Here is a 24,763-nt window from a genome sequence, read left to right on the forward strand (position 1 = left end):
CAAAAGGCAAGATAATAGTCTTAAAATACACCAGTCTTAAGTGACTTTAATTAGTTACATATATTTTAGGACTTACCGAGTAGACATGTTTAAAGGACACTTTTGCAAGGTGTATTAGTATTGTGTCATGAATAACATAATTTAAAATGTCTCACCTTTTAAAATGCAGCGTGAATCAAGAAATCACTCAACCTGATTCCCTCACACTCCACGCACAAGCCTTGCCTTCTGCTTACAACGTACTTCCCTTTCTGGGCAAACTCCTACTCACCCTCCAACACCCAGCTCAAATGTCACATCCTTTTAAAGAATTCCATGTGTTCCAGTGGTATTTTATGTATATCTTCTACCACCATATTTACATATTATTATAATTATTCATAGGTCTGTCTCCCCAACAAGGGTAGGAACTATGTCTTACTCACTTTTCCACCTCTAGCCCTTGGTACAGTGCCTGTCACAAAGCTTTTCCACAGTAACTGGCTAAGAGCTGGTTGTCAGAGTCAGTGTGGAAGCTGCAAATATGAGTTTCAATCCTACTCCACTCCTTATTAACTATAGGACTTTAGACAAGGCATTTAACTCTCAAAAATGCCGTTTCTCCACCCCTAAGATGAAGATAATAGTATTTACAACTTGATGGTTTTAGTGATTTCAAAACAATGTTGTGATTTAAAAACACCCAGTTACATCAATGCCTCTTTGAGAAATGAGCTGTGGCTGACCATGGGTTAGAATATATGAAGTCCCTCCTTCGAGTTTTGTAGCTGGGCAGAGTGTAGTTCAGACACCTTGGGGAAATGTGCGTTATTACTTGATTATGACTGTGTAATAATTTAATAGCGATTTTCATTAAAATATTTTTTCAAAGAATTGTGTACTTCAACTCCCAGAAATATATCCAAGGGGCTTCATTCAGGGCTGGAAGGAGGCCTAAGAACCACCATTATTTGTATGTTACTGTTCATGGGACCTCATTAGCACCACAGGCTGAAGAGGCCTGGTGACCCTGGCTTACGTCCTCATAAATTGGGTGCTGCTCTAGGGAACATTAATCATACTCCTGTGATTCATCTGCTCTCTGCTTGTTCCATTGGGAAGCAACCGGGAACAGAAAGCTCATGGGCTCCGGGGCCAGATAATCCACCTGTTAATGTATAATCTTTAGTAAATTGTTTAACCTCTCCAAGCCTCATTTTTCTCATCTTTTAAAAATGGGATGAAGAATAATTGTTCTCATAGTTGTTTTGAAAATGAAAAGAGGTCACATACAATGGATTTTTGGCACAGTGAAACTACTGTGTATGATACTATAATGATGGAGACGTGTCATTATACATTTGTCCAGACCCACAGAATGTACAACACCAAGAGTGAACCCAAGTATAAGCTATAGTCTTGAGGTGGTTGTGATGTGTCAGTCAGGTTCATCAGTTGTAACAAATGTACCACTCTAGTTGGGGATGTTGATAACTGTGGAGGCTACGCACGTGTGGGAGCAGGGGGTAAATTGGAAATCTCTGTACCTTCCCCTCGGTTTTGTTGTGAACCTAAAACTTCTAAAAATTAAACTCTATTGAAAAAAAAAGAGGTCACATATATAAAACATCTAATACATGCCTGGCTCATAGGAAGTACTTGCCCAATATCAGCTACATTTTGTTCACAGATGACATAGTGCATTTCAAACATCACTCAGCTGTCTGTCCACCATGTGGAATATATCTGGCTTGCCTCCTTACTGTCAAAGGCTCTGGTATAAAGAACTTGAACCCATGTCAGGAATTATTCCAGTATTAGTAGCGGTATTATTATTGCCTAGTAATAATAATCATATTAATGACGATATCAACCACAGTGGACAGGTATTAAACATTAGTGTGCCTGCATTTTTCTACATGCTTCATACACACTACTCAACAAACCTATGCAGGAAGTTCTATTCGTAACCCCACTTAACAGATTAACTGAGGCACAGATGGGTTAATTGTGCCATGTCTCACAGTTGAAAAGTGGGGCAGCCAGACCTGAAAACCACAGACATCTGCCACCAGAGTGCATCTTTTTAACCACTGGGCCTAACTGATGGCCATTCATTGTTTTGTTCACTGGCTCAACAAACACACATGGAACAGTTATTTTGCTCTAGGCACTGAAACTCTGGAGTTAAATAAGACATAAGTCCTCAAAGAGTTCACAATCTAGTGTGCAGGACAGATATGTGAACAGATGATTTCCATGAAATGGGATAGGAACAACAACAGAGGTCGATGTTACATACAGGGGAAGCACCCTAGTGGCAGTGGTGGGTTCTCTGGGTTATACCCTCCTGAGAAGGGCCCCTGGAGTAGATTAAATAGAGGAACAGCCTGCCACAGCAATGAGTACTTGGCAGCTGGGGTGGCTGGTCAGACACAGGTAACCTCTGATAAACTTAGTCTGAAAGCTACTTAGAGATAATGTAGCTTGTCATTAGTCACTGGGCCCATAATTTTACTAGTTGGTATCTTTGTCTGGGAAAAGAACAACAATCAAATATCATGTGACTCAGAAGCTAGGCAGTTGCTGATATTGTTCTCACTATCAATGGAACTGATAAACTGTGAAGCAGGTACTCAACTCGTTCTATAGAAATAAAGAAGTGATGTACTTTGACGTGGACATTCTATGATGAGACTGTTTTCCGTGGTAGGCTGCAAAATGGTGATCTCAAGGTTTGTTCTGAGCAGGAGGGAATTAGGAAGAAATGTTTCAGATTATGTCCTTCCTCTGCGAGAGCTTGTTTTCTGAGTTGTTAGGGAAAATGTGAAATGGCAGGACTCCTCAGGAAGGCTGCCCCACCGAGCATATGTTTGTGCTCTTCTCATTTTCAGTGATGTCCTGGAAGAGAACTGTGGCCTTGGAGAAAAAGCCATTGTTCCAGGAACACCCGTCTATAATGCATTGTGGCTTTCAACCAATACATCACTTAAGGGATGGAAAATCCGTATGCGTCCTCAGTGCCTCGGAGTTTCCAAATGAGCAGAGAAATGAGCTTCTCTGGATTCCAGTGTTGCAGTTTGGCAATACAGACCTTTCCCTGCAAAAAAAAAAGAAAGTTGTGAATTTAAGGGAGACTTCTTACATAGATCTCCTTGGTAGCTGGGTTAAAACGTGTAGGAATTTTAAGCATTTAAAAACACCAATAAGAGCTAATTCCAAGCATGGTGAAATTGCCTTCATTATGAAACAATGTCTTGTGTTGTGAAGGGAGATATTACACAGGGATGTGATGGTGACTTGGAAAGAAGAGGGGCTGCTGAGGGAACAGGAGGACTGCTGAGGGGGAAGCCACGCAGAGCTGATGCTTTCTGTTGTAGCCACAGACTCAGTATGACAAGGGGCTTTTTTTTTTTTTTTTTTTTTGCGGTACGCGGGCCTCTCACTGTTGTGGCCTCTCCCATTGCGGAGCACAGGCTCCGGACGCGCAGGCTCAGCGGCCATGGCTCACGGGTCCAGCCGCTCCGTGGCATGTGGGATCTTCCCGGACCGGGGCACGAACCCGTGTCCCCTGCCTCGGCAGGCGGACTCTCAACCACTGCGCCACCAGGGAAGCCCGGCAAGGGGCTTTTAAATGATCTGGACCAGTGCCGCTCCTCTTTTTTCTCTGCACCAAACACTTGACAGACACAAAATATTTGTAGTAGAAACCATTGCAGGGCTGGGTTCTGATGAACCTGGGTGGAGGTGGGCGCATTGGGAGGAAAGGGATGAGGTGGGGAAGGGAAGCAAGGCGGTTCTAAAAACAACCCAGCCAGGTGAGCGGGAACTTGCCTCCTGAGCCTCCCAGGACTCATTACTGCTCCAGGGAGCTGCTCTCCTTTGGGACTGCCGTGACTGAGGCCACCACCCCTCAAGGGTTACACTGAGTCATATGTAGGCCAGTCCTCCATGTCTGCTGGCCCTAAGTTCTCTGGAATTCCGCCAAACACACCTGCTATCCCTTCCTACGTGACCGTTCTTCAAATACCAGGAGTCAGATCCCTTCTAAGACTCCTTTACTACATGAAACTTCTGCTATTTTTTTTTTTTCTTACCCATCCTACACTCTCATCCCTCAGGACCCCACTATGTGCCAGGTGAGGCCAGGTAATCTGAAAAACAAATCCATGATACTGTGTCAGTCAGTGGTAATAAGTTACTCATGTCTACAATTGCAAAACAGGAAGAGGCCTTAGAGGTCAGCTCAACCCAACTCCAGATTGATACGCGGATAAAAAATGGAGGTTCAGTTGTTGGTGGGTAAATTAGGACCAAAATGCAAATTTCTGAACCCTCAGCATAGCAGGGCATGTGCCAGACCACATTCCCAGGAAACATTTTAACAGGCAGCAAATCAAAGTATAAGGCGGGATTAACTAACAGCGCAATAAAGAATCCAGCCTGCTGTAGTTTTTGCCTCTTTTGGCAAACTCCATATAATTTATTTTTACAAAATAAAATCATCCCGAAACCAGTGGGGCTCCTAAGGATGTTTTTTTCTTACTATTAACCTGATAGTTTGTGGTTGTTACTGTTTTGTGGGTAAAATACTCACACAAAGTGAGTTGTTCTTCCCCTTGTTTTCGGTTGGTGGTATTTTACCTTCAAAGACGTAGCTCTATGGATGAAACTTATTTCCAAAATTGAAAGATCCTCAAAGGACCAAATAATTGTAAAGTGTGGAATTGTATTATGTAGCAGGTGTATCATTCCCTATGAAGGAAGGAGAGAAGAAAAAAATTCAAAGCAATATTATTGGTGTGAACATTTTGCTGAAAATACACAAAAAGTTCATATAATTCTTTTAAATGAACTTTTAATTTACAATAGTTTAAGATTTACAAAAAATTGCAAGGATAGTACAGAGAGTTCCATATACCCCACACCCAATTTCTCCTATTATTAACATTTTACATTAGTATGATACATGTAACGCAATTATGAACTAATATTGATGCATTATTATTATTAACCAAAGTCCTTTCTTTATTCAGATTTCCTTTGTTTTTATCTAATGTTCTTTTTCTGTTCCAGGGTTCCACCCAGGATATAACATTACATTTAGTCATCGTGTCTTGACTATGACAGTTTCTTAGACTTTCCTTGTTTTTGGTGACAATTGTGAGAAGTATTGGCCAGGTGTTTTTTTTCCCCAACTTTTGTGGGTTTTTTGGCCACGTGTTGTGGCTTGCAGGATCTCAGTTCCCCGACCAGGGATTGAACCTGAGCCATGGCAGTGAAAGCCAGGAAAAGCCAGGAATCCTAACCATGAGGCCACCAGGGAACTCCCACCGGCCAAGTATTTTCTGGGTCTCTCAATTGGGACTTGTCTGATTTTTCCTTATGATTAGAGTGGGATTATGGGTTTTATGGAAGATGATATAAGAGGCAAAGCACAGTTCTCAGCAATTGTATCAGGAGTATATGCTATCCACGTGACATAGCTGTTGTTAATCTGGATTACTTAGCTGAGGTAGTAAATACTACCAACCATAAAGTTATTCTTTTTTCCCCCTTTCCATACTGTACTATTTGGAAAGAAGTTGCTATTTGTAGCCCACACATAAGGAATAAGGAGTTATGCTATGATCCATTTGGAGTTAATTTTTGTGAAATGTATAAGGTCTTCGTCTAGTTTTATTTATTTTTGCATATGGATGTCCAATCATTACAGCACTGCTTAAAAACTATCCTTTGAATTGCCTTTGTGCCTTTGTAAAAACCAGTTGACTGTATTTGTGTGGGCAATTCATTTGACATTGAAGGTACACTTGAGAGTGATTCTTGAGAAAATTAGTTGACTTTGATTTTATTTCCACTAGTCTGTGTAATTTCATTTTATTAAAATCTTTTATCTCCACACAGGTAGCTGTCATCTCAGCCTTTGCAAGTGGCTTCTCTTAATAAGAAACAAAAAATCTTCAATTTCAATTTTCTCTTCCGTAGGTAAGATTAATAGAAAGGGGTTTTAGAAAACCTCCACTCTCCCGGTATTGTTTATCTTTTGAGAAAAGGGAAGATGCCTGTGAATGACTTAAGATCAAACAGCTGGCAAGTGGTAGCACCACTAACCAGTGATCAATGATTCATCGAGGACTCCAGCCAGGACTGTCACCCCGCATGGTCTCCTAATTTGAACAGAGGCTTCTGTCTCTTCAGATCATTTTCTCCAGTCATACTAATTCATAAATATACATACTTCTCAGGTGACTGAGTAAACAAATCCTCCACAAGGCTAACCAGAAAACTAGCCCAGGGAAAATCACCCTGAGAAGGTTGGTTAGAGCAAAGCACTAACAAGGCAGCTCCTGAGTTCTTGCATCCCGGGAGACAGCTTATTTTTGATCTGCATCCAAATGGCACCTATAAAATCTCTTAAGTTTCTGGTCACAAAAGGAACTCAATGAGAAAATGCTGGATTTTATATGTGCAATCCACTACTATTATTGGGAAATATAGCTCAATAGCTCAACGGGCAGATCCTGTGGATACTGTTAGGAAGATAATTTTCACATGAGAAAAACAATAGTGCACCTAACCTTGTGTGGGTGGGCATTATGTTAGGTGAGTATTTTGTTCACAAGCAAATAGACATATGGAGAGATGATGAACCACTCAATAAATGGAAGGAGAAACTTGACATTTTGATTCCACAGAATTTCTTAAATATATTAAATAGATTTGTGAAGCTATGAATAGTTAGGTCTGTATGCTAAACAGATCACAAGATGCCTCCTAGTCTTTCATACATCATCCAAAGCAGCAAAAATGATCTTGGACGGTGAATGGAGGGGTTAATTTTATTCTTTCATTAAACTTTATTCAGATCTACTGCCCTAACCATCTTGCCAATTCTTTTAAAATATATTTGACTTTAAAACATTTCTCCATTATCTCCAAAATCATTATAATTAATTATAAAAGTCACCATTTGTTAACCCCCTACTGTGTGCGTAATATTATCTTAAGCATATTTATGCTCATCAGTCGCATGCAGTCTTCACTTCAGTTCTATGAGGTGCATTACATCACTGTTTTCATTTTGAGTGAATAAGAAAATGACAACAACCCTGTAGTTTATGTTCAAAATTGTCATGACTTGTGCTTACTGCATCCCAGTCAAAACTCTTAACTTCTTTATGTCCCTGATCACAGCTAGCTGCCCACGAGATTGAGTCATTTCATTAATTCATACTATTATGAAAATGATGATAGATGTTTATCTGTATAGAAGATTTGGAGAAATCAAATCTAATGGTAGATTTTTATGTCAGTGAAAAGACATTGTTGGGAGAGGGAGTGCAGGAGACAGGGAAGGATTTCATACCTTCCTTTCAAATACACTTCTTAAATGTTTACCTGGTAAGATGGAAAACCAGGTATGTGTGTCTATCAATAAGAACAGCGTGTATTAGAGAATGAAGACTTGGCTTCTTCAGGGAGTACTGCTGGAAAGAGTAGAGACCTATGTATGTGGTGGGATTTTCTGTCAAGATTATCTACCCACAGGTGGGATAAGTGAATTAACTGTAGTTCTGCAGCTAAGAATTCACAGGTTGCAATTATAATAATTAGAGCATATCCAGGCAAAGGTTTACAAAAATAACTTAGGTGGTGGTTAGTATTGGGTACTATTTTTGGTCAAATATACATACTTGTTTTTATTTTCTATTTTTCTTCCACTTAAAATTAGACACATTTCTTCTTGGTCTTTTGTACTTTAGACAGACGTTATTGGGCAGCGTGGATTCAAAAACACATCTCTATTCAGTTTAGGCTAAATTGGAACTCTCACATTCTTATGGTTTGGGGCTATGAGAAAACAGAAGAACATTTTGGTGACCTAAATAATTTGACCTGTCAGGATTCTACATCATTTTAACCAAAACATATACTATCTATGGCTACTGTAGTTGTACAAGACGCATACCCTATATAGTGTTGTGATTAAAAGTGAGGGCTCTGGAGTCGGACTGAGTTCAAATTCTAGCTCTGCCATTTACTAGTCATGTAACCATAAACATTTGTTTAACTACCTTGTACCTCAGTTTCCTCATTTTTAAAGTGAGAGCAATAATAGTACTTTTTTCACAGGATTGTTGTGAGAAATCAAAGAATCACTTAGAACAATGCTTGGTACAAAATAATCATTCACGTTTGTAGCCACGTAATTTTGAAAAAGATGAGACAAATTATTAACAACAGGAAAAAGTGATCGTGATGAAAGTGACAATAGAGCTCATAGTTATGAAGGCAAGATGTGGAGTTATAAAAATCTTTCCCTTATAGAATGTTCTTGGTTTGGTCACATACACACACACATAAAAAGAGTTTGGTAAATTCCAGCTATAGTTTTTTCTTTAATTCAACAACTATTTATTGAGCATCTACTATGTTCAGGCATTTTATTAGGCACTGGGAATTCAGCAATGAGGAAAGCAAACTCCTGTCCTCATGGAGATTATATATATTAAGGAGAGATATAGAAAATACAGACATGAATAATGGGAATTCCCTGGCTGTCCAGTGGTTAGGACTTGGCACTTTCACTGCAGTAGCCTGGGGTTCAGTCCCTGGTTGGGGAACTAAAATCCTGCAAGATGCACAATGTTGCACTCCACAGTTCATATCTGTAGTTTTAACTAATAATATACATTCTTTTCATCTATTTTTCTTGAACATGTTAATCATACTTAATTTAACTGTTTTTTGATAAGCAAAATATCTGGATCAATATCTCTTTCTATCTTTTGTTTGTTTTTTGATTTACAATGTTGTGTTAATTTCTGCTGTAAAACAAAGTGATTCAGTTATACATATGTATACATTCTTTTTCATATTCTTTTCCACTGTGGTTTATCACAGGATATTGAATATTGTGCTATACAGTAAGACCTTGTTGTTTATCCATTCTATGTATAATAGTTAGCATCTACTAATCCCAAACTTCCAACCTATTCCCCTCCACCCCGCTTGGCAACCACAAGTTTGTTCTCTATGTCTGTTTCTGTTTCATAGATAAGTTCATTTGTGTCATATTTTGGATTCCACATGTAAGTAATATATGGTATTTATCTTTTTCGGACTTACTTCACTTAGTATGATAATCTCTAGGTCCATCCACGTTGCTGCAAATGGCATTATTTCATTCTTTTTTATGGCTGAGTAGTAAACCATTGTATATATGTCCCACATCTTCTTTATCCATTCATCTGTCAATGGACATTTAGGTTGTTTCCATGTCTTGGCTATTGTAAATAGTGCTTCTATGAACATAGGAGTGTATGGATCCTTTCAAATTATAGTTTTGTCTGAATATATGCCCAGGAGTGAGATTTCTGGATCATATGGCAACTCCATTTTCAGTTTTTTGAGGAACCTCCATACTGTTTTCCACAGTGGCTGCAGCAATTTTTAAAATTAATTTTTATTGGCGTATAGTTGCTTTACAATGTTGTGTTAGTTTCTACTGTACAGCACAGTGAATCAGCTATATGTATAAATATATCCCCTCTTTTGTTGGATTTCCTTCCCAGTTAGGTCACCACAGAGCATTAAGTAGAGTTCTATTACTATCTTTCTCTTTATGGTTTTAGTACTTGTTTCTGTGTCCTGGAATGCCTGGGAAATTTTGATCCAATTTGATCCAGACATAGTATTTTAAAAATTAGAGGGCTTTGGGGTAAAATCTTCCTCCAGAGAAGCTTTACCTCTTCTACTAGGGAGCTGATCACTTTAATCCAATCAGAGGTAGAACCAACTGCAGGCTGCATTACAGATTTTTATTTTTAGACTTTATTTTTTAGAGCAGTTTTAAGTTCACAGAAAAACTGAGCAGAAAGTACTGAGTTCCCATTTGCCTCTTGCCCGCACCCTTGCATAGCCTCCTTCATTATCAACGTCCCTCACCAGAGTGATACATTTTTTTTTAAAATTTATTTTATCGAAGTACAGTTGACTTACAATGTTGCATTACTTTCTACCGTACAGAAAAGTGATTCAGTTATATATATACAAACACGTATATTTATATATATATATACACACACACACATATATATATGTGTATATATATATACTTTTTCATATTCTTTTCCACTGTGGTTTATCACAGGGTATTGTGTATAGTTCCCTATGCTACATAGTAGGAGCTTGTTGTTACCCATTCTACCTATAATAGTTTGCATCTGCTCATCCCAAACTTCCTGTCCACCCCTCCCCCACCTCCACCCCCTTGGCAACCACAAGTCTGTTCTCTATGTCTGTGAGTCTGTTTTGTAGATAAGTTCATTTGTGCCATATTTTAGATTCCACAGATAAGTGATATCATATGGTATTTGTCTTTCTCCTTCTGACTTACTTCATTTAGTATGATAAACTCTAGGTCCATCCATGCTGCTGTCAGTGGCATTATTTCATTCTTTTTTATGGCTGAGTAGCATTCCATTGTATATATGTACCACATCCTTTTTGTCCTAGAATGGTACTTTTTTTTTTTTTACTAGGGATGATTCTACATTGACACGTTATTATCACCCAAAGTCCAGAGTTTATGTTAGGGTTAACTCTTGGTGTTGTACATTCTACAGGCCTTGACAAATGTATAATGACATGTATCCATCATTATAGTGTCATACAGAGTAGTTTCACTGACCTAAAAAATGCCTTGTGTACCACTTATTCATCCCTCTGTACCCCTAACTCCTGGCAACTACTGATCTTTCTATTGTCTGCATAGTTTTGCCTTTTCCAGAATGACATATAGTGCATTACAGTTTTTGTGAGACTCTTTTACATCTCTGATCTGTCCCTGTTCCTAGAGAGTAGCCCTCTGCTATAGACTGAATGTTTATGTTCCCCCCAAATTCATATGTTGAAACCCTAACCCCCTAATGTGATGGCAATAGGAGGTGCAGCCTTGAGAGGTGATTTGGTCATGATGGTGGAGCCCTCATGAATGTGATTAGTGCCCTTATAAAAGAGACCCTGCAGAGCTCCCTCATCCCTTCTGACAAGGGAGGACACAGCAAAAAGATGGTCATCTATGAACAAGGAAGTTGGCTCTGGCCAGACACTGAATCTGAGGGAGTCTTTTATTTATTTACTTATATTTTGGGCCGTGTTGGGTCTTCGTTGCTGTGCACGGGTTTTCTCTAGTTGCAGTGAGCGGGGGCTACTCCTTATCGTGGTGTGTGGGCTTCTCATTGTGGTGTCTGCCAGAGTCTTGATCTTGAACTTTCCAACCTCCAGAACTGTGAGAAATAAATGTTTGCTGTTTAAGTCACACAACCCGACCCAACTAAAACACCCTCCTGGAGTTCCACCTGAGGACTTGGGGTGCTCACTGTAGCCCTGTCCTCCTGTGAGTCTTTTAAGTTTGCAAAATCTCTGTTCTACTTTATAGAGACTTTCTATTTAGTTTCTTAACATCTTGATCCATGTAGTGTCAGAATCTGGGAAAACAGGTCAAGTGTCAGACTCAGTTTTCCAGACACCCTTCTCACTGGCATCCCAGCCTCACAAGATTCTGATTTTTCTCTCCAGCCCTCCAAACTGCCGACAATTCTGCTGCCTTCTCTGCCCCTTGGTGATCTCCTGCCCAAATCTCTGGCTTAGATTCCTGGCCCCTTGCCAGGTACTCAGAACTGGCAAGTGCCCCCAAAGAAAACTCAACTGCAGAATGCCAGCACTCCTGTCCAAGTTTCGTCTTTCTCCAGAATCTTATTGCTCAAGTCTGAGTTTCCCCAGCAGTTCTTCAATGCCTTCAAACAGGTACTGTTCTGGGTATTTTGTCCAGCTTTTCTAGTCATTCTCAGTGAAAGCATTGGCTTTCATCTCAGCTGAAAGCAAAAGTCTTGACATACATTCCTGACAGATGCTTCTGTATTTTCTCATTTATTCTGTTAAGATTGACAGATAATAGAAACAGTTTAGCCAAGCAATCTACCTACATGCTTGATTTTATAGATGATTTGTCATTCACAAGTATAAATCTGTACTTTAATTTAGGATGTTGCTATATTAACATATTTGATCATCTGTTGTGTAAATACTTATGAATTTTTTCATGAATTTATAAATGAATATCTGGTGGTCAATAATCACCATATTTGTGTACTATACATGAATTTCAACTGACCAATAGAAATATTGGGGAAATATAATTTTTTTAAACTGAAGTATAGTAGATTTACAATTTTGTGTTAGTTTCTGATAATTTTATTTTATTTTTTTGTAACTCAAATTATTTTCAATCTTGAGCTTCATTTTACTTGGGTGGCAGAAACTAAGCTCAGTCAATGTGGGGATTTCCCTAGGACTGTGTTTAAATAATGAGGGACTTACATAGTGTCAAAGCATCAGGGATGGGAGGGATCTCAGTGTCATCTGTCCATGATGTATCTGCCACATGGGCATCATCTGTTCATGATGTATTCACTGACATGGCACCATCCTGTCTCCCCACTCAGTGGTCTACTCTGGCATTTCTTGACCTTCATTCTTATCTATGAGGCTCCTTTAGATCCACTGGCTCTCTCTGTTTACCTTGTTTTCATCCATGAATGCAAAGGAAACTTCCCGGGGCTCCTGAACCATTCCAGTGGGATGAAATGATCCCAACTGTCTAGACACACTATCTATTTTTTCTATAGGACTTTGATGCCTCCCTGGAGCTGAGCTCTGACTCTCTTTTGGATCAGTCTTCCAGATTTATGGGAGAGATAGAGGTATGCTTCACAATGCTTTGCTCCAATATTTTGTTTATGCCGTAAGCCCTTTGAATTTTCCTAACAACCGAAACATTTGAAACTCAAAATCCTGGCAGAGTTTGCTTTCTGTTGTCCCATGCATTCCCTGAAGCCATAATAACAGATTAGTCTAGCTGAAAAAGGGAAAATGAAATACTGGAGAGAAAAACAAAGCAAAACATTGGTTACTATTTCAAAAAAATTACCGTGCTATGTGTGTTTTCATTCCATAAACCCTTACTTTCTTACTGAGCACCTCATCTACACCAGGCAATATGCAAGACACCAGACTATCATGATAAATGAGACACAGTCCTCAGCTCAGCTACCACCAGACGGAACACAGACAAGAAAGAGGCAATTTCAAGACTTCTGGTTAAAATATGGCAGAGTAAACATGTTTACTCACCCTCCCTCCCAAAATTACATAAAAGTAACAGTAAAGAGTTTTCTAAGAAACCATGAACATATAAAGACAAAAAATGAAATACTTGTAAGTAGAGTATATGGCAGCAATGGAATGTTGGAAACTAGAAAGAGGTGGACTAGTGGTAAAACTGATTAATAATTGAAACCAAAGCTGGCAGTAAGGAAAGCTAAGAAGAAGGCTGATTTGAACTACAGGATCTCAGAAATATTTAGAGATATTAGAGTAGGGGTGCAGGTGTTGCTGGCAATGGGAGGATTCATTGCTGGTCTGTAAAAGAAATGAACTGGCAGCCAAACTTCTTTTACACTTTCCTGGTGAGAGTGTGGTTGAGTCATCTGTGGGGAGCTAGCTAAAAACAAAAGCAAAGAAACAAACAAGAAACAATGTAAAACCTAGTCAGACCTGCTGTATAAAAAATAAATTAAATTAAATTAAAAAACAAAAAACAAAAACCTAGTCAGATCACCTACAGGGATGTATACCAGTCTATTCCAGGCAGTTTTTAAAAACTGCTTTATTTTTAAATATGAGCAGACAACAGTGTTTTAAATTTTAATGTAGTCAAATGCATTAGTTTTCCTCTTATGATCTGTTATTCGTGGTCTTAATTTCTTTGTTAATGTAATGTCAAAACAAAGTAGAGTGAAACAATTGCTAAAAAGCACGTGTAGTATGTTACTAATTACATTGAAATGGAAACATATCAAGAAATACTACACATTGTTTTTCATTAGATACATGAATATGTAAGGGAGAATAACAATAGTAATACTATTCTGTGTCTACAACATTTTATTTCTTTATTTTAAAATCTGTTTAATTACGGTATGAATTGTAACAAGGTTTAATTGGGAACAAAGTATCTCTTTTTACTTTTCTATAATTTGAGATATTTCATAGTTAAAAGAAGATAAATAGGCAGCCACAATACCCTGAGGCAAGGCTTACCATAGAGGAAGGTACTTGGTGTTGGGGAACCCACAGAAAGGCAGATTGCTGGGTGGCTAGGGAAGAGTTGGGAGGGAGTGATGGCATGCAGTCTACAACCCAAGGGAAACACTGGCAGTGCTGGAGTGGGGGAAGCGGGGGCGGGAGGTGGGGCACCAGGAGTGGTAGAGCTGTGTTTCCCTAAGAAAGTTAGGGGCATTTGTGGTATGTGTGTTGGGGGAAATAGTGAAGATCCTATAAAACCAAGTTCTGTGAGTCTGGATCTCATCCCCAGGAAAAGGTGAAGCATAAAGAGGGCTGAGCATCAGGGCCAGGGAAGGACCCTGGAGACCTAGTGAGGAACCTGGTGTCAGTATGTAATTGGCAGGAGCTCAAATTCTTTACAAAGGTGTTTTCCCCTAACAGGATGCCTTTCTGTCTCATCGAGCTATACTGTTTTTGCCTTTTCCCCTTTCCCACGGCAGAGGGGAGGGAGGAGCCCTTGTTCCTAATTGCTTTCCCCTCGTGTCGCAGCCCCTGGCCTTCTAAAGTCTCCGCTAAGCGTGCCCAATGCTCCCTTCCTGTTCCATCAGCTGATCCCACCTGTCTCTCAGGCAGCCCCAGTTTGCAACTGTGAAGGCCTTGTCAATATGTTTTTTCCTTCTTAGTCTCCTTTCTAAGCCCAAACCCCTCCTCCTCTGTCCTTGTGGGATTCCTGCACGATGAGTCGCCCGCGGAGCCCTCTAATTCCTGCCCACTGCCCTGACTCCTTTGCTCTGCCTGCCAGCCTTTCTGCTGCATGGCAGGTCTCCTTCTTGCAACGTGTGCTTGAGCAGAGCAGTGTCCCAAGTGAGCAGAGGAAGACGTTGATTTTCCTATCCAAGCCAGATTGAGAGACAAGGCAGGGCTTGTGCTATGAATCAGAGGGTATTTATCATGGCTCAGGGGCTGGGGTTTACTTTTCTCAAAGGTAATTTTTGGAAAATATTTACTTTCTTTCACTTGTGTGATGTGAAAGCTCTTTCTATTTGGTGTTCTGAATTCCCTGTTTACACCTTCTAAAAGAGAGGTTATCCATCCAAAGGGGAAACATGATTTGGTTTTGGTGTTATACACTACTTTTTTTTTTTTATGTTGTCTTTTTTAGATTGAGGTACAATTTACATATAGTAAAATGAATATAAGTAACTTGTGAGTTTTGATAAATATCTACATCCATGTAGTTATAATCCAAATCAACATAGAGAAGCTTTCCATCCTTTCCAGGAAATCCTTTTGCTCCTCTTTTAGTTAACTTCACTCCTACAGCAAACTACTCTTGATTTCTCTCACCTTAGCTTAGTTTGCATGTTCCTGAACTTCATAAAAATGGGATCAGATAGAATCTATCCTTCTTGTGTCTTGCTTCTTTTTCTTTTGTTCAACACGTTTTTGAGATTATTCCTGTTGTGTTCTTTTTTTTACTGCTGAATACCATCCCATTATATGAATATACCGCAATTCATTTATCTATTCTCATTGTGAGAGACATTTCAGCTGTTTCTATACACTAGTGTAAACTAACTGTGTAGAAAGATGTAGAACTTTTCTTAATAGTGGAGAGTGTTCTTTATAAAATCAAAATTACTTGTAACTAGTAGTTACAAGTGAGGAAAGTGGGAGGAGCAAGAGGGTAGGGGATTAAGAGGTACAAACTATTAGGTATAAAATAAAATAACCGGGCTTCCCTGGTGGCGCAGTGGTTGAGAGTCCGCCTGCCGATGCAGGGGACGTGGGTTCGTGCCCCGGTCCGGGAAGATCCCACATGCAGCGGAGCGGCTGGGCCCGTGAGCCATGGCCGCTGAGCCTGCGCGTCCAGAGCCTGTGCTCCGCAATGGGAGAGGCTGCAACAGTGAGAGGCCCGTGTACCGCAAAAAAAAATAATAATAAAATAAAATAACCTACAAGGATATATTGTACAACACGCAGAATATAGCCAATATTTTATAATAACTATAAATGGAGTATAACCTTTAAAAATTGTGAATCACTATATTGTACACCTGTAACATATAATACTGTATAGCACCTATACTTCAATTAAAAAAAATTATATCCCTAGCTGATTATCTAACATACTGGAATTAGAGTCTCTGTATCTTATAGACTTTTCTATTATTGGAAAAACAGAAGCTTGAATGTCAAGATCCTTGCGGCCCTACTCCCCAGTTTCCTGAGTCAGCTGGCTTCTGGGAGTTCCCTGGCGGTTCAGTGGTTAGGACTACACACTCTCACTGCCAAGGGCCCGGGGTCCAATCCCTGGTTGGGAAACGAAGATCCTGCAAGCCGTGCGGCACGGCCAAAAAAAAAAGAAAAAAAGAAAAAGAAATGTCTTGATGTTTCCTCAACTCCCATCCTGAGTCTTTAAGGCCATATTAAATAATAATAACAGAATTTTGAACTGTTACTCTGCATATTACTGTATGAACATTGAGTAGTTAATCCACTAAAAATATAATTAGTTTTTACTGTGTTTCAAAAAGAAACTGGAGAAATAAAAGATAGTTCCTGGGTATTGTTTAAAGACCCCTGGAGGCTTGAGTTAGGAGGACTGAGCACCCCACACTTGAAACTTGGGTCTGGAATTTTGTTCATGCTGACCTCTGCAGGTAAACTGTTTGAACTGGTTTTCTATTGCTCTGTCGCAAAGTACCCCAAAACTAACTTGGTGACTGAACACAGTAAACACTTTTTATTTCATCATTTGTGTGGGTCTGAAGTTCAGGAGGAGCTCAGCCGGGTGGATGAGCTCAGGGTCTGTCATGAGACTGCCGTCAAGGTGTTGGCACATGTGGCCAGAGAGGAGGCTTAAGAGAAAATTGAGAAGAAGATGCTTAGTGATGGGCCTTGAAGGAGGAACAGCAGCTCACCAGGGAAACTGAAAGAAAGAATGTGTTTGAGGCAGGCAGAGGAGGTAAATGCAAAATAGGAACTTTTTTTTTTTTTTTTTTTTGCAGTACGTGGGCCTCTCACTGTTGTGGCCTCTCCCGTTGCGGAGCACAGGCTCCGGACGCGCAGGCTCAGCGGCCACGGCTCACGGGCCCAGCCACTCCGCGGCATGTGGGATCTTCCCGGACCGGGGCACGAACCCGTGTCCCCTGTATCGGCAGGCGGACTCTCAACCACTGCGCCACCAGGGAAGCCCCAGATAGGAACTTTTATGTGATTCATTAGCAAGAAAGTAGAGAGTGCAGTAAAGTTGGAGTAAAAACTCAGGAAGGCCACAGTAACATCTTGCTAAAGAATTCTGAATATTTCCCGCAAGCAATTTGGATCTGCAAAAAATCTGTTGATTTTAAGCATGGAGTAACACAATCAGATTCGCATTTAGAAGACAAATTAGAGACAGGGAAAATTAAGAGGCCAGTAGAAAATGATTGCAAAGCAAATGGGTAGAAGGGAGCCAGAACAAGACAAGGAGGGGTGTTATTAGAATCTACCGCCTTAAATGTGGTGGTGCGAGCGGATGGCGAGGGAAAGTGAAGGATCCAGAAGTATTGCCGGGATTCTGCATCAGTGACTGCTTAACAGTGATGTCTTGAACCAGGACAGGGAATGTGGAAGAAGCTGGTCTTGAAGGAAAAATGGTAAATTCGGTTTGGGCATGTTGCTTGTGAGTTACCTGTGGCCCATCCTGGCTGAGACATGGGAAGCAGGCAGGGAGCTATGTGAGCCTAGAGCACAGGAGAGAGGTCTGAGCTGAAGATGAGGATTTGGAAGTGTCCTTTGTTGTGGCCGGGCCTGCTGCAGGCTGGGTGACGCAGTAACGAATGAACATGGAGCTGTGGCTCAGCAAGGAACCCCTTATATAGGTTAGTGGTTCTCAACTGGGGACAATTTTGCCCTGCAGGGGACTTTTGCCAATGTTGGGAGACATTTTTATTTCTCACAACAGGGGCGGGGGGGGTGGGTGGGTACTACTGACAGTGGGTAGAGGGTGGAGAGGCTGTTACCAGAAAACTGGGTTTGCCTCTTGGTGGGTATTGAGTCAAAAGACACAATCAGCCAAAGAACAGGAGAAAGAAAGATTTATTATTACTTGCAGCAAGTAAGGAGAACACCGGGGATCTTTCCCAAAGGTCCTGGGATATTCTGGGATATCTCCCAGGATAGCAAAATTGGGGAAGTTTTAAGCTAAGGGTACATGCAAATTAATGAAGGGGCTTGAGCAGAGGAGAATTCAGTGTAGAATTGGGGCAAAGGTTGACAGAGTCCAAGCTTTACTTGACTGAAGTCAGAAAACGTCAACATCATCATTCCATCCTCCGCCCGGGTGGGTGCTTTATTTCCTGCAGAACTCAAAGATATATATCAGATTTTATATGTATCCCTGGAGGAGGACCTAGGACTCTATTTCATGCTGAACTATTATTTCTTGTAGCCATGTTTTTGCCACAAGAAGAAAGCTGGTCTCTGAGAGAGGAAAATGAGACAGAGAGAGCTAAGAGTGTGTGATCAGTCATACTTTCCCTTTATTGGCATTTCTGTTTCTGTTTTTCTTTTTTAACTTCTATGAAATTAATGTGGGAAGGAAGGATCCTGCTTCCATAAAGTTGAAGTTAGCACTCACTTCCCAAGACCTTGAAGTATGACTGATGACATGCTCTTAGCTCTCTCTCTTTTTACCAAAACTAGCTTGAGCTGCGTTTCTGTCACTTGAAACTAAGAAAGTCCTGACTTAAACAGCTTTGTTAATTTAGCCTGAGAAGAAGCTAGTGAAAGGAAAAGATTTAAATACAGATGAGAATAAGATCATTATCCTGGAGGATGAACCTGAAACCTTGGGTAGGAAGAGGGTCCTTTCACCTTCTGAGTAAGAAAGAAGGAGGTAAGAATGGGCGTAGGTGAAGATGAGTTTGTAGGGGTAGGGTGAGAATTCAGGGCAAGGAGACTGGCTGAGTAGGAATTAACGTCATCTGCTGGGAGAAAGGATGAGGGCTAGAATCTTAAGGAGAGCAGTGAAGATTAAAATAAATATGATGAGGGATGGAAAAAGAGCTGAGCAGGGACATATTAAAGGGTCACTAAGAAACACCAAGGGCCCAGTTGAGACGGATGACTCCAAATCTGTTTCACGGCCACTCTATGGTATGATTTTGTTGTGTCCAACTGTCCTCAGCAGCCTGCATGGAGGGGCAGATGATGGTAGGGTAGCGGTTACTGGGACGTGTGAAGAGAGTAGACTGGAGGAAAGTGACAAGACTGTGGGGAAATGACTTACTCTATAGGCCATAGGTAGGATAGACAGGAAACGAAGCAGGAGAAAGGATGGGTGGTAGTCTGGGTGGGAAGAGAGGCTAGGGGTGGGTGAAGTCTGAGAGTACTAGCAGATGTGGCTGGAATGCCAGGAGAACATGGAGGAAAGGAGGGAGCTTCTGGGGGTGGGAATTAGTAAGGTTTTAGAGGAGGAACTGTGTAGAGAATGTCAGTGTTCAGGGTGTGAGAGAGCGAACCCTCATTCCCTCTCATCCAAATAATAAGGTTGCGTAAAGGGGAAAAAAATAACACTACTTCCATCCATCACGTGCCTAGGAATCCCCGTTAGGCTGACTTCTGGGAAGGACACCACCCTCCCGCCCTCCTTCTCCCAGCCCTCCACGCTGCACATACACACCCACCCGGCGGCAAAGGCTTTCCTTGTTTAAGCCTACTTCCTACCCTTACCTCCTACCCTAAGGTTAACAGAATTCTGCTGTGTCATCTCATTTAATCTGCTAGACCGAGCACTGTAATTAGACAGATTCTATCTTTTCTTTTTTTTTTAAATCACTGTATCCTGAGTGCCTATGACAGGGTGTGACACACAATAAAGTTGTTGAATGAATGAAGATAAACTTCAGATAAAGAAACCAATGCTGAGAGTACCATAAACTGGCCCCAGAAATGGGAGTGGGCTGGGGGTAGGGGACCAGTGCTGAGAAGCTGGCTGTGGATGGGTAAAGCCTGCTGCAGTGGAGCAGTGGATGCAGAGGGACTTAATTTGGGTTTTTAAGTGGGATGGGTGGGGACTGAATCATCAGCATGGAAGAGATGAGGGTGGGGTTTCGTGGTGAGAGTTTTCTGGAAGGAGAAAGAGGGATGAGAAATTGAAACCAGTCTTCCTGTTATTTTTAGGCATTAAACAAGTGAGCTCATCTAATCCTAGCCACCACCCCAAATTAGGAAAAATCAAATCATCGTCCAAGGTCACACACTAGTAAGATCATAAAGCAAAACTTTACCCACCCGGGGATGAGTCCTCCCCAGAATTCAGAATCCCTGTCTGGGACTACATCTATTCCACGGGTAAAATTCTCTCTTACAAGGTTTCCTTTTAACTTTTTTTATATCTTCCTAGTCATTTTGAATATCAACTGTTTGCAGTTAACAACCCACACCACAATGGATTCATTCAGCCATTCACGCATCCATTCAAAACATTCACTGCGCTGCTATGAGCAGGTACTAAGTGTTCCTAAGGGCACTGTGCTAGGTGTTGGGGACTCAGCAATGAACAAGAGAGACAGGATGCTTGCCCTTTTATAAAGAGGCTGAGTAGTTTGCGGTTTCTTTTTACTAATTGCTCTGAAGATCTTAATCAAGCTTAAAAATCCTTCCTGAAAGATTCCTATGAGAAACTTTCTTTTACCTAATTATTTACCCAAGACCTATATTCCAGTCTCCTGCTAGGGAAGCTGACTTACGTGTTACTGGATAAACACAAATATTGTTTTGAATAAAAACAGTAGAAGGCCTTCTAAAGATAAAAATCTCCTGAGGAGTCTCTGCTTTTAATTTCTGGTGAGCAACTGGATCTCAATAAGGGGAGATTATTCAAGAGTTTCCTCATAATTTCACACTGTTGGCTCAGGATGAGTTTCTGAAAGTAAATCTGGGCCTATTTCTCCAAAGGACATTACAACCACTTTAAGTCTAAAGGGCAAGGTTTGGGGGGTGGGCACTAGAATGCTGGCTACGTTCCAGCATTACTTCTGGGAGGTAGAAGTGATGGTGGAAATGGACAGGGCAGAATCTGAAGAAGAATGAGGCCTCACCTTCTCACCCTGGGAGGTTCAGGGATGGATGAGATGAGGCCACATAGATGGCTTGAATTAAATTCCAAATGGTGCTTCTGGAGTCTTTGGCCACATCAGATGGGGGCCGTGGGAGCCTGCATATGGAGAGGAGTATAGAGGGTGGGAGTCTCATTTTGCTGTACTTGATAGGGGCCACTGATGGGAGACTCTAGTAGAGGAAGGATAGGAGGGAACCAGGAAGCATCAGCTTGGCCCTGGAGAGTTGGGGCCTGCCAGGCCTGAGGGATTCGCTGGTGATAGGACAGGTCCTGTTGCACGGGGCAGTGGGGCCATCAGAGAGTAATTTGTTTTAAATGTGAGAGTAGGGGCTGAATCATCAGGTTAGGAGCCGAGAATGGTAGTGAGGGTTTTTCAAAGGAGGAAGAACTGTGGAGGAATGAAACCAATCCTCTTATAATTGCTAGGCATTTTTACAAATTAGCTCATTTAATCCTTAATTTCTTGCAATTCACTATCTTGTCTTCTTTTCTTCTTCTTCAAGTAATCATAATTTGTAACAACTATATTTATTCAATGAAATTAATTTAAAAAGAAGACTGAGAATTTTATATTCTAAAAAACAAGACTAACTCTTCTAGAATTAGGGAAAATTGTTTTACTTATACAAAGCCTAATACTCATTTTTTTTCTCTATGCATCAGTATAATTAAGGGAAGCAGTAGGTCAATGAATATATGATGAAAATATTAGATTTGAGACATGTAGAAATTACAACACAAGGAAGCTAGACCTGTTTAGAATAAATTGGCTAGTTCCTGAATGATCCAAATAATTGAGGTAAAGAGGGAAATCAGGAAAGTCTCCAGTTTACAAATGAATTGAGGTTCAAAAATGTGTTTGGGGACTTCCCCTGGTGGTTCAGGGGTTAGGACTCTGTGCTTGCACTGCAGGGTACGTGGGTTCTATTCCTGGTCGGGGAACTAAGATCCCACAAGCTGCGTGGCTTGGCCAAAAAAAAAACAAAAACAAAAATGGGTTTGTAAATTAGTTATCTGAGATTTGGTACATTTCCCCAATGAAAAGAAAATTTTAGGTATGGCTGTAACCTGATTATCTCATCAGAAAATAGCTGAAATCCATTATTTGTACACAAGAACTGTACAGCAAACAAACCAAAATTATCACAAAATACTTAAAATTAATGCAACATAAAGACAACACACTAAGAAGACTTTAATTTTAAATTCAAGAAAGAGAAAATTTAATTAGGAGGTTGAAAGAGTTAACTGAAGAATCTGGTGGAGAGTCTGAGGATGCCCTTTGGACACTGAGTAGGGACTTTTGGGATAGATGACAGATACTGTTTTTAAGACATAATAAGGGAGATTTTCTGAGTGCCCATCATTTATAACACCCAGTAGTTAAAAAACACCACTCATTCAAAATCCATCAATTAAATATACCATTCAAAGCAGAGTCTTTAGGTGGTAGTTTTTATGCACTTTGCACTCCAGCCATTTTAGAAATTCAATTCACACACACACAAAGGCACTTTCCTTCTTTTGGTTTTGCTGTTCACTTAACCAGATCACCCTTTCTCCTCATTTCCTGACAAAATATCCTCCCTCGAAGCCTAATTCAAATGACACATCCATCAATTTTTTAAATCCCTTGACAAAATATTAGCTGTCTCTCTTCTGAAACAAGTTGCATTTTGATTACATTTTATGCATCTCGTTTATGATTTACAGTTTGTCTCCCATTGTGTTATTTGTATTCATGCTCTATCTGTAATGTTAATGGGACTAGACTCTTGTGTAGGCCTTCTCCACAGCTTCAGACCACCTTTGCAAAACAGTGCTCCCCTCAGCCTGATTCCCCAGCTCCATTTAATTTTTTTTATAGAAGACTTCATACTGGACATAATAGGTATTTTTTTTATTGTCTGTCCCCTCCCCCAGAATGTATGACTTATGAGGGCAGGGACTTTGTTTCATTTACTGCATTACCCTATCCCCAGTGCCTAGAACTGCGCCCAGTCCACAGTAGGAACTGAATAAATCCATGTAACTGGAAGTGAAAGAAATACCAACTGGGGTATGTATATCAGAACACTGAGTCTAATAATTCATAAATTCTATCACTATTTAGCTGCAGGACACAGCAAGTCGTTAACCTGTGATGGGCATCATTTTCCTATAAAATCAACAACATCGTTATACATAGGATTGCTGAGCTCTGGTGTCATTCCATTACTCTGAGAGTAGAAACTGAGAGAGATGATGAAGTAAAGGACTTCAAGTAAGTGGATGTGTGAGGGGAAAAGAATGCTCCAGGCCACAATGAAGGAGCTACTCTTGGTGAAGGTCAGAGAGAAAATGATAAGCAGAAGAGAGGAGAAAAAGATGCAGAGGAAAGGGCTGCCTTCAGATTCCTTTGCCTGTCAACAGTGCTCTGGAAGAGGTGCTCAAAGTAGAGAGGAGAGGTGCTCAAAGTAGAGAGGAGATGTGCTCAAACTAGGGAGGCTGAGGCCACGTAGAGATGCCGGCTGCTTGGGAAGAGGCTTCCAGGGAAGAGGAAAGGCAAGCTGAAAGGGGAGTGTGTGCGTGTGTGTGTGTGTGTGTGTGTGTGCATGCGCGTGCGTGCGTGTGTGTGCGCGCGCGCGCGCGTGTGTGGCGAGCTCCACATGCTTTGCAACTTTGCCTCTCTCTGCAGCAAGCAATCACTCTGCTATGACTTTGTCAAGGCCTGATTAAGCGTGTGGCTCATATGTGAAAGCAAATGAGAAGTTCTATCTATACAAAGAACACATTCGTTCTACATTTAATTTATGACAAAAGCTCTTCTTTATTCCCCAAAGCAGACTTGATTCTCATCTCTTACCTTGAATCTCCACAGCACTTTGCGCTTCTCATCCTAGAATATCTTACTGCGTCTAGGGTTGCCGGCTTCTGTCCTCTTGCCTCCCGGCGCCCGCCCGGTGCCGCCCCTCTCGCCACGCTAGTAAGTCTGAGGAGGGCACTGTCTTTCTGTCTTTGCGTTCTCTGCACTAGCCTAGTACAATCTCCTGTAGTGTCTGTCTCCGTCTGTCTTTCTCTCTCATACTCATGTATTTTACGTTTAACTAATAATAGGGAATGGCTCAAATTTAAGTTATTTGAAAGTTTTAGGCTGGTTCTGAAAATAGGAACCGACCCCAGGCGGAGGTTTTTAAATTTCCCAAGTAAGTCACCATCGAGATATATACATTTAAGAGAAGGCCATCTAGGAAGCAACGACTGACACTTTTTTTTTTAAACAAACTTAAAAATAAACTTGGGAATTCTAAACCGTGGTCAAAGACGCGCTGTCCTTGCCCGCAGAGACTGTCTGGTCTTCACGCCCCTACACCGTTAAGGCCGAGCACCGGGTGAGGCCCGCGTTCCTGCGGCCACAGAAGGGAGGGTGGCCCCAGCGATCCCAAACACGGAGTCCTGGACCACTCCCCACGCCCTCCCGCTGCGCGAAGGCCAGGCTGTCCCCCGGGCCCTCAGGGAGCCGCGCCCCTCCCAGGCGGCGAGGACTCAGACCGGCCGGGCTGC

General features: G+C 41.1%; 1 long non-coding RNA gene across 1 annotated transcript; it reads right to left on the reverse strand.

Moving 5' to 3' along the window:
- Window positions 1-23: 23 nt before the first annotated feature.
- LOC116754604 lies at window positions 24-24,743 on the reverse strand. Its single transcript, XR_004350090.1, has 3 exons — window positions 24,066-24,743; window positions 4,577-4,734; window positions 24-3,079 (listed from the first exon to the last, which is right to left on the reverse strand). It is a non-coding gene; the product is annotated as an uncharacterized LOC116754604 (long non-coding RNA).
- Between the last annotated feature and the right edge of the window lie 20 nt (window positions 24,744-24,763).

Source organism: Phocoena sinus, chromosome 5 (genome assembly GCF_008692025.1).
Source record: "Phocoena sinus isolate mPhoSin1 chromosome 5, mPhoSin1.pri, whole genome shotgun sequence".
In the NCBI taxonomy this organism is placed as follows: domain Eukaryota; kingdom Metazoa; phylum Chordata; class Mammalia; order Artiodactyla; family Phocoenidae; genus Phocoena; species Phocoena sinus.